This window comes from Amblyomma mixtum, chromosome 3 (genome assembly GCF_055824585.1).
Source record: "Amblyomma mixtum isolate Tamu chromosome 3, ASM5582458v1, whole genome shotgun sequence".
In the NCBI taxonomy this organism is placed as follows: domain Eukaryota; kingdom Metazoa; phylum Arthropoda; class Arachnida; order Ixodida; family Ixodidae; genus Amblyomma; species Amblyomma mixtum.
The window spans coordinates 377,147,527-377,157,511 of record NC_143014.1 but is presented as its reverse complement, the minus strand read 5'-3'; the positions used below and the strand labels follow the sequence as shown (position 1 = coordinate 377,157,511).

Here is a 9,985-nt window from a genome sequence, read left to right as displayed (position 1 = left end):
GCCTCGTAAGTGCCCGGAGAGCGAGGCAAGCTCAGCTTTATACCGCTGCTGTAGCGTCACGTGGTCAGCTGCAGCGCCTCTGATGTGGAGCCTCCACCGCCGCGGCCGACCGCGCGAGCCGGCAGCCCATCTCTCCTCTGCTGTGACGTCATGTTGTCACGTGGTCAGCCGCCGCGCCTCTGATGTGGAGCCTCCACCGCCGCGGCCGACCGCGCGAGCTGGCAGCCCATCTCTCCTCTGCTGTGACGTCATGTTGTCACGTGGTCAGTCGCCGCGCCTCTGATGTGGAGCCTCCACCGCCGCGGCCGACCGCGCGAGCCGGCAGCCCATCTCTCCTCTGCTGTGACGTCATGTTGTCACGTGGTGTCAAGTGGTCATGGTAGCTCCACCGCCGCGCTCGACGGGCTGTAGTGTAGCTGTAGTAATATGCTTCGTACTCTAACCCTGAGTGAGAATCGAGCCAGTGGCGGCGGGCGCAACACAGAAGCTTCGTTTACTGATGCCTTTACTCGGCCATCTTCGAAGATTCTTTTTATTGTTGCCGCATGGAATATCAGGAACCTCCCTGACCTCGTGTTGCCTTACTTTACTGGGTCGAATTCTGCGACCTCGGCATACGGCTTCATGCCACTGTCACTCCCTTGCTCTGCCCGCACATAAAAATTCCTGAAGGCGCACACGTCAAGAAAGGGCGATCAGTCAGGAGGTTGAACTTTCGCAGCACATACGTTCTGAGCTAAAATGAACTGTTCTCTGAACAGTGACCTCGCCGAAAGTGGCGATTGTGCGTGTTTATCAAGCATACAGCTTCTTCACACGCTAAGCAGTCTTATTAACAGGAAAAGTTCACACGGAATTCCGGTGTCCTTCATTACTGGCACAAATCTTATAGTGTAAGGCATGACCTCAATGTACTTTTTAAGAGACTGCTGAAGTGAGCTATGTCTCAAACAAACATAGCGTCACAAATAATTTCGTTATTCAATAGTTCCTCCTTGCTTGCAGATGTATCAATTCACTGATCATGGCGCAAACGTCCGCTTGGCTCGATGGCATGTCCTAACACGTAAGGTCGACGTTTGAAGTCTAAGAAAGGTTTTTGGGGCCTATTGAATGTACATCCTCTGAACTCGCCTTATATAAGGCCGTCAAGAAAGGCCTGGTAAGGCAGCACGTAGAGGAAGTAATGACCGATCACAACCTTGTCAGCTGCCTTCTGCAGAAGCCGTACAGGTATTCTAAGGAAAAAGCGAATACTTAGGAAATCAAGTGTATCAGCACAAAATTCCCTAACGACTAATGAGCATTAGGCACCTAATAAGCCCAGCTGCCAGGAAGTGATGGTTTTCGGTTTCGAAAAATAAAAAGCATGAAACAGGTTACTGGACGAAAACTGCATGAAAGACTCACCATACTGTATCAAGGTAGCATGAAATTCTGTCCACGCATGGGCTCCCTCTGAAAGCGACCCAGAAAAGTAACAAAAATTCTATTTAATGAATTTACGATCGTCCTCTTGCAATGCACCAATTGCAACATATTCACAACGCAACGTCGCATCGAAGACGTCGCAAGTTTGTGTCCGTACAGACACGAAGTGCCCCCAACCAATGCAAGTCTGCTTTGTTATATTCTTTTCATTAGAGCAAGAGACGGAGACGACATCAGCATAGGCCAAAATCTTAATTTTACACTGTACTAGCGACAAGCCACGATTAGCTGTGTTTTTGAAGAAACTGAGCTATAGGTGGTCGAGACATATAATGCGAGTTACAAAGACGATGTAGAGCTGGAGATGAAAATAAAATATTTTTGGTAAACTCTCTAGATGTATGCTGCAGGTATGCCAGAGTGTGTGTGTGGGGGGGGGGGGGAGGGGGGTGACTGGCAAGGCGCTTTCTAAGTGACAGAATGATGTCTTGGCTGTATATATACCTGCAAATAGAAGACAACTTCCGCTCATAGTGTGCGCATGCAGCGGTCCTGATGGCGCCCGCTTAAGCATTTTGCGCCGGAGAAATTCCCGATTTACCCAGGCTTCAAGAGAGACCTATTATTCGCCTGACGGGGACTGCGAAACTGCTGAAGCTGAAAGGTTTTGTAGATGAAAAATCCGTCAGCTTTTCTTTTTATGTATCCCATCAGATAGAGTCTAGTATATATTGTCACGTAGTGGTGACTACAGTCCGGCGAACAGGAAAACAACGAGGATGTCTTCGAAACGGAACTCTTTATTCGGGCTGACTTCCGCCCGCAAAGAACTGAATCACTCGGCGGCGGCGTAGCAACAAGCGTGCTCGGCGGTAGTCGAAGAGAATAACCGCCGCTGTCTGCCATGCTCTTTTTAAAGCTGATAGCGAACATTCGAGATAAAGCTTTAGAAGTTACTAGAACATTCTGGCGCAAACTAGACTTGGCTCCGTCCGGATGCGATCAATCGAGATAAATCTAGGCGCCTCTTGCGTCACAAACGAAGCGATAAAGCGGCGCGTCGGCAGCTTTGAAGCATGAACAAACAAACACTACAAACGAACGCTACAAAGATTCGCGGCATTATGCATAGCCGGTGTACACTAATTCTGAGTTCATTTGATTTCGCGGCTCTTGCGTAAATTTAAATCTTTTTGCCGCGGACAATAAAACATCTCGCATTCAGCAAATTTTGCAGTGCGGTTTTACATGCTGATATCACAGAGAAAAGTAAACAGCAAAACAAGGTTGAATAAAAACCTACGTTCAGAATTTCTTATATTCTGAACCCGTTTGAACCCGTTTGAACCGGTTCGACGCTATCCGGAGCGGTTCGAACCGGAACGGAATGTCGCTCCGGAGCCGAACCCGGAACTGAACCCGAAAGGCATGAACCCGAACCTGAACCGAACCCGAAAAAATTCTGGTTCGACACCCTGGTCCCAATGCTCACGAGGGGGTACCACAAAAGAAAGTTGCATCGTGATTTTAGGTTCATCTTTTGATGAGTGAAAGGGAGAAAAGCACTGCATACATAATTGCACGTTACAACCTGTGCATATGAGCTTGGTGCGCACTTCGGCGCGCTTGGTTGAACACCACCGGCATCTCCTTGTGCCGGATGATTGTGGGAAGTGGTTGTTTCCTTGAAAACGCGTCGCATGCGCTGCAGTCTGCCTTTAGTTTTTGTGAGTATGTCGGTGAATTTTCTGCGATGCTCACTGGAATGTCGCAAGGCTGCCCGGCTATCCATCCTGCTGATAGGGAATCGTCTTCTTCCTCTTCATGGTCACTGTCATGATGAATGGGCTTAGCGCGCGCGTTCTTAGTTTTCTTTTTGCGTGTGTATGCCTTCTTGGGCCTTTTCTTGCGCGGCGGCTCAATGTTTTCGTCGCATTCCGACGACTCTATCGGAGCGAAAGCCGGGGTTGATGGTAGGGTAAACTTGACACCCGAATCACTTGACACATCACTTTCCGAACCGTCAGGCAGGCTAAAAAACACCTCTAATGCCTCATCAGCGGTGAGACTCCATTCCCCTGCCAGGACAAATGAATACATAATAAATTAATAGGTTTCATTCGAGAACGAACGACACACGACGCCATTCTTCTAGAGCCTAAGCCTAATGAACTTCCATATGCCTGCAAACTTTCGAACACAGAATTCTTTACAACATTGTACGAACTGTACAATTTTACTCATATGAGCCTGACATATTTAGAAGCACGGAGAACATAATGGGCGTCTTACCTGGCATTTTTGAAGAAAAATGTTGCTCTTCGAAAATCGTGTGTGCACAGCTCCGTCCTTCGAAAAAAAGCAACAAACTACAACACACACGGGACGCTTGCGCCACCCAGCAGAAAAAAAAAGAAAGCATAAAATAGTTAAACACATCTCTCTTAGATGGCGCCAGTTATCTCAAGCAAACCCAGCTCTTTCGCAGTTCTCACAATCGTCGTTTTGCTAGCCCTTGCAGGTGGGACAAGGGTTGTCCCGATGTCGCAAAAAGGGTTTTAAAGATGTTTGTGTGCTGTGGCCCAAGGTTTGTTTCCTGCAGGCAAACAGCTGTAGGTGCCATTGTTTTCAGCATTTCGGTTATGTCTGTAGTTTCTGTGTAGACCTCTACAGTTCCATTGTATTATATACGCCATTGTGATAAGCAGGGGATTGGGGAAAGTTATTTATTCTCAGGAGCAGTGATTCGTGGTTTCCCTTTCTTCTCTAGGGCGTCTCGCCGCCGCTGCAGCGGTGGCGAGCCAGGAGTTGAATCCATCGCCACTTTCGTGGCGCCGGATTTCCGCGGAGACGCCGCGGGTGGGTGTGTTTTAGATGTCGGCGGACTTTCGCTGACATCCATTTCCTCCACGGTGGACGTGGAGGATGCTTCTTGGTTGCGATGGCCCGTGGCCTTCGCATTCGTCTTTTTTGTTGGCACCGCTGAACCAGTCCCTGCTCCAGCGGCAGAGTCTCTTGGGCCAGCAGTTGCCTTCTTAGAGGGGTGGGGCGACAGGTCCAGTTCACCAGAGCTGTTCTGGGTGTCTGTCGCCGAGGATGCCGTTGCTGAAAGTGGGGCCTGAGGGCCTCCGGCGAGGATCGCGTGGTCTTCCCGCGAAATTTTCAGCCCTGTGGACTGTGTCACCGACTTCTGTGGTGGGGACTTGGTTGTCGACCCCAGGTCCACCAGATAGACCTGTGTGCCGACAGAAACTGAAGGCGGCGACGGTCCCCACGTCACCGCGTCAGAGTATGTCCCTTTCTGTTGGAAAGAGACGTTTTTTTGCTTCAAGGTAGGACAGGTTTTCTGTGGTCTTCAAAGTTATTATTTGTTTTTCTGTTTTCCAGACTGGGCACGACCTGGAGTACACGCCATGTGCGCCGTTGCAGTTGATGCATTTTGGTTTGCGTTCGCATCTTTCCTCTGTATGTGCGTCTTGTGCGCATGTGACACAAGTGGGTTTACCCCGGCAAGGCAACATGCTGTGTCCAAAGCGCTGGCACTTGAAACATCGTCTCGGGTTCGGTATGTATGGGCGGACTTTACAATGGAGGTATGCGGCGTGGATGGAGTCAGGCATAGTTGTGGTATTGAAGGTTAAGACAATGTGTTTTGTCTTGATTTCAACATTGTTTCTCCTGATGGTTATTCGTCTGGCTGCTATAACTCCTTGTTCAGATAGTTCTTCCATTTCCGCATCGGTACTCTGTAGAAGTTCATATTCAGATATGACGCCCTTTGAGTGGTTCAGGGTGCGGTGCGGGGTTACCTGTACACTTGTTTCTCCAAGATTCTGTAACGACATCAGTTTGGTGCTCTGTTCTTTTGTGTTAATTTCTACAAGGAGATCTCCGGTTCGCTGCTTTTTTGCTTTGTAGTCTTTGCCTACACACCTTTTTAGGGTGTTGGCGATCACAAATGCAGACAAGTTTGCTACAGGTTCATCTGTATTTGAGTGAACCATGAGAAACTTTAGAAACGTTTCTGGTTTCTGTGGCATCATTTTTTTCGCATCGGTGCGACCCCTTTTTGGGGGCCGATCAGATTTTTTTGCAAATGTTTCCGTACGGCATCTACTAGCTAAGGGTTCCTCATACTTTGTCGCCTCTGATTCACCCTTATACAAAGAGGAAGGTCCCGGGACTCCCCGCCTGGTAGACAGACGAGGAGCCCATCGGCCGAGGATTGACCACTTCCTCGACCGCCACCGTTCAAGGTTTCTTCCCTCCACCTTTCAACCTATCGCCACGGTACGGATGACAGCTGCGGTATGGGGGCTAAGGGTCCGTGGTGGCGCCAAGCACCAACACCTCGTTACACAAGGTGCCCTTGCGGGACAAGAGAGAGAGGTAAACAAACAAAACACAATTTGTTCACCGGGCACTGCGGCAGTTCGATGACCAGAGTTCCACTACGATGCCGTCCCGCAGACTGGCGAACGTTGCCTCTTTGGTCCGATGCTGGCCGAGTGGTGTGATCCCGGGAGTCGAACGGGCGCGCTTCGATGAAGCTTAAACGGCGGTCCGGACTGACTTGACAGCGGTCAACGTACTTCTTTTATAGGCTCGCTCTCCCGTCTGTTTGTTGTACGCGCCAAAGTAGGCGCGCACATACACGCAGTATCTCCCGTATAGTTTCCCTTCCTTTCTCTCGCCAGCCGCGCGTCCTCATTGGTCAGAGTACGGGGGTCCCATCTCGAAGTTTCGAGCGTGTTCTGGCGTGGCGCCGTCGCCGACGTCCGAGTGCAAAGGAGGGGGACGTGTTTTAGTGCACGCAAGGCTACGTCCTCTTCCCCCGGTTAAACAGTAGAAAGGACTCGCACGTTCTAGAGAAATCGGCGTGGATGACTCAATCCCTGGGCGCACGCCGTTTCGGTGAGCGGTGGTGGAGGGGAAAGAGAGCCACGCGCTCAGCGGGGGGGTTTTTCCTTCTCTCCCATTCGGCTCGCGCCGGCGAGACGCCGTGCGCGCGGCGGTGTTTCTCTTTGTTTGTTTGAAAAATGCGCCGAATTTTGTGACACGCAGTCAGCAGAAAATGCATGCATCTGACTGCAACCGCAATCTGCGGCTTGCCACCAGGGTTTGGCATTCTCGCGAAAGGCTATGGTTATCCATTTTTTAACAGCGCGAAAAGACGACGACATTTACACACACAACAACACGAGCGCTGACTTTCGACTGAAAATTTATTAACACAAAAGACATATATATATATATATACATAATCGCGCCAAACACACAAAAAACCTACTTATCTTAAACATCCGGCAACGACTTCTCAAGAAGGGCAAATTCACGATTCATCAATGACAATGACGGTTTAGCGACACACGCAGAACCCCCCTTATCAATGTGATAGGCCTCTACTAATTCTCTTACCGTCATATCTTTGTGTTGGAAAACTACAGACGTGTCTTGAAGCAGAGGGGTACAGGTGTGTTCACGTTGTCTGCAATGCAGAGCTAAATCTGATCCGCCTGCTTTGTCCAATGAATTAAAATGTTCCCTCAGGCGGTCGTTTAAACAGCGTCCTGTCTGCCCTACATACCACGCGCCGCAAGACAGGGGAATTCTGTATACTACCCCTTTCACGCAATCGACCCTCCTTTCAGCATGATTAGTTGTGCATTCACTTTCGGTCCTCCTACCAAGTAGGGACTCACGCCTTCTTTGTACAGCAGGGAAAATATTACTCAATTTTCTACGGGATGAAAATAAAACGTCTACCTCATATTTACGACCCACTTTCTTCAGACGGTGAGAGACCGAGTGGACATACGGAATAACCGCGACCCTCTGGCGCTTGGCTGCTTCACGGATGTGGTTGGATTTCATTTGACACCATTCTTTCGCACAGCCTTCCAATCGCAGCTTCAGGGAAACCTGCCTCCCTGAGCCTGGCAATTTGGCTTTTCACTTTCCTCATTCGAATGGAGGCACGACTTATTTAGATCGGCTCGAATACATGAAGTGGCAACGCCGTCTTTCACCAACTATGAATGCCCCGAATGGAAGCTTAGTAACCTCTTGACGGAGCGTGGCGAATACAACCAGCAAACATTCCCCGGCTCAAGCCTCAGTTCTAGATCCAGAAACTGAATCCTGCCATGTTGAATAGACTCTGTGGTAAAGGTAAGACCATGGCCATTCCTGACAAAGGTGTCCAGCACAGGCTGAGTAAAGCTATCGTTCCTAACAACGACGAGGTAATCGTCCACATATCTAAGTATCTTCAGTACACCGGCCGGTGCCTCTACTAGGTGTCCAGTGCCGTAGGTCACTCCCTCGTCAGTACCACAAACCGGCATAGTTTCCCTGGAGGAGAGCAGGCAGTGGCCCGCCGGCCGCAAAGAGCCGCAGTCCCGACGGGTCATAGCAGTGCGTGTAGATGGCCGGGTCGTACTCGGCGTTCCAGAAAACCTCGGGGAACAGTTCGGCCGAGTGGACCCAGCCCCTGTTGGCCTTGAGCATGCTGTAACGCGAACGGTCGGCGCCCTCCAGGTACTTGGAGGCGCGCAGGTCGAAGAACATTATCACGCCAATGCCCGTCCCGATGGTCAGCAAATCGTCCAAGAAGCTCAGCGAGCAGATTCCACAGTCGCTGCACTTGGAAGGCACCTTGTGCGTCTGCTGCAGTGTCCGCGAGTCCAGGAATGTCACATACGACTTAGAACCAACGGCGTAGACCCTCCGCTCGGGCTGCTGCGCCAGGCAGGCGTTCTCCTGGCAATAGGGGATCTTGTAGGACGCCTTCCAGCGCAGCGTGCACGCATCCAACTGGTGGATGTACGCGTTTAGCGACAGTGCGACGATCTCGCTGTGCTGACGGCTGAAGAGCAGGGCGCGCACCTTGTCGGCGTCCTTGCAGCCACGCACGGCCAGCGGTCGCATCTGCCTCGGCGTCAGCGCGGACTCGGGCCAGGAGAAGCCTCTACTCTCCTGCACTCTCCACAGGGCGAGCGTGGCGTCCCGCGAGCCAGTCACGTAAAACTCGTCGTCGAGCCATGCCAGGTCAAAGATGCAGTCCGTGTGAGCCCGTTCACCGACACAGACGGGGTCCAACGTCGGCAGCCTGTACACGGCCGTGTCGTTTGAGTGGCGCGCCCCCGTGGCGAGCAGAGTTCGCGATGGGTTCATCTGCAGCGCGTGGATCCCGCAGTGGTTCTCGGGCAGCGGGCTCGCGAGCGAGCTCTGCAGGCTCGGGATCTGGCCGAGCTTGCCGTCCTCCGTGTCGAGCACCATGAGCTTGTTGCACCTGGTGCCGAACACTATCTGGCGCTCCGAGAGCCAGGCCGAGCAGAATATCTTGTCGATGCGGCCCAGGCTAATCTCGCGCTCGTGGAACAGGCCATTCTGGAGCAGGTGTCGAGTGCCGTAGGTCTTGTCCACGCGGAGACGTTGTCGGTACTGAAGTCCGAGCTCACGACACTGCACGTAGTCGCCGAAATTGCGCGACGTCCTTCTAGAGCAGTACAGGTCACCTCGGGTGAGCGATTCCAGATGCGCAAGACGCAACGGGCCGCTGAAGAACCGTGGCGTCACTAGTTCGCTGCTGGATGTCGACTCACCAGGCCAAGCGAACTTGTAGGATACAGTGCTTGCATCAGTGCGGTCTTCGGCTGAGCGGGACCCGCTAACGCTCAGTTTTCTTACGTGAGCCATCGCCTTTGCTTTCGCCGCCTTTGACACCTGGACGGTTTTCTTCCAGCGTACACAACTGCGCGGAAACGATCTTAGCGTCTACTTGCAGGCGCAGTCCTCGCGGCGCCGCCCTTCCTCCTCTTCTTCTTCACCATATGAAAATGGCACACACCCACGCAGGGGATTGGCCAAGGTATGGTGGTGAATGCCAAGGAAAAAAAAGCGGGAAAAAAAGCTAAGAAATATAGTAGAATGTTTGACATTAGGAAATATGTATGAATTGTTAAAAATCTTTAATAAATAAACAAATTAGATATTTCAGGAATAAAATAAAATACGCTTTTTGGACATTCGGTGGAATTTTATATGGATTTAACAGGGTAAGCGACCAGTTGCAATGATGTAATCATGAAGGTAGCCGCAAATAGTGCTTAACGAGAATCCCGTGGCGCTCGCACCAAACGAGAGCGGAACGGGTAGAGACAAAGGGAGTCCTAACCTCGAAACAGGGACTTCCAAATACTGTTTTCTCTGAAATGCGAACCGCCGGTAAGAGAGGAGATAATGGTCAATTGTTTCAACTTCTCAGCATGTGTTAAAAAGGTTTATTGTAACGAACCCGCATCTGCATAAGTACAAGTTGAGGTGGGGGATTCTGCATCTCAAAAGCGTCATAGACACTTCACACCGCCTTGTCTTACATGAACGGACATTGCATGGGAACTTTAAATGTTGAAAGTCCACGGTATTCAGCAACGGATCACCAAGCTGGCTGATATATGTTGGAATCGCTGGAAACGGGAGGTCTCCAACATAATAAGGTGCGGTAAGGGATATATTACAGGGGCAGTGAGAGCTGACCTTGCCAATAAAT

General features: G+C 50.9%; 1 pseudogene; it reads right to left on the bottom strand.

Annotated features, from left to right (window-relative positions):
- Positions 1-7,758: 7,758 nt before the first annotated feature.
- LOC149356862 (DDB1- and CUL4-associated factor 12 homolog pseudogene) lies at positions 7,759-9,132 on the bottom strand (annotated as a pseudogene).
- Between the last annotated feature and the right edge of the window lie 853 nt (positions 9,133-9,985).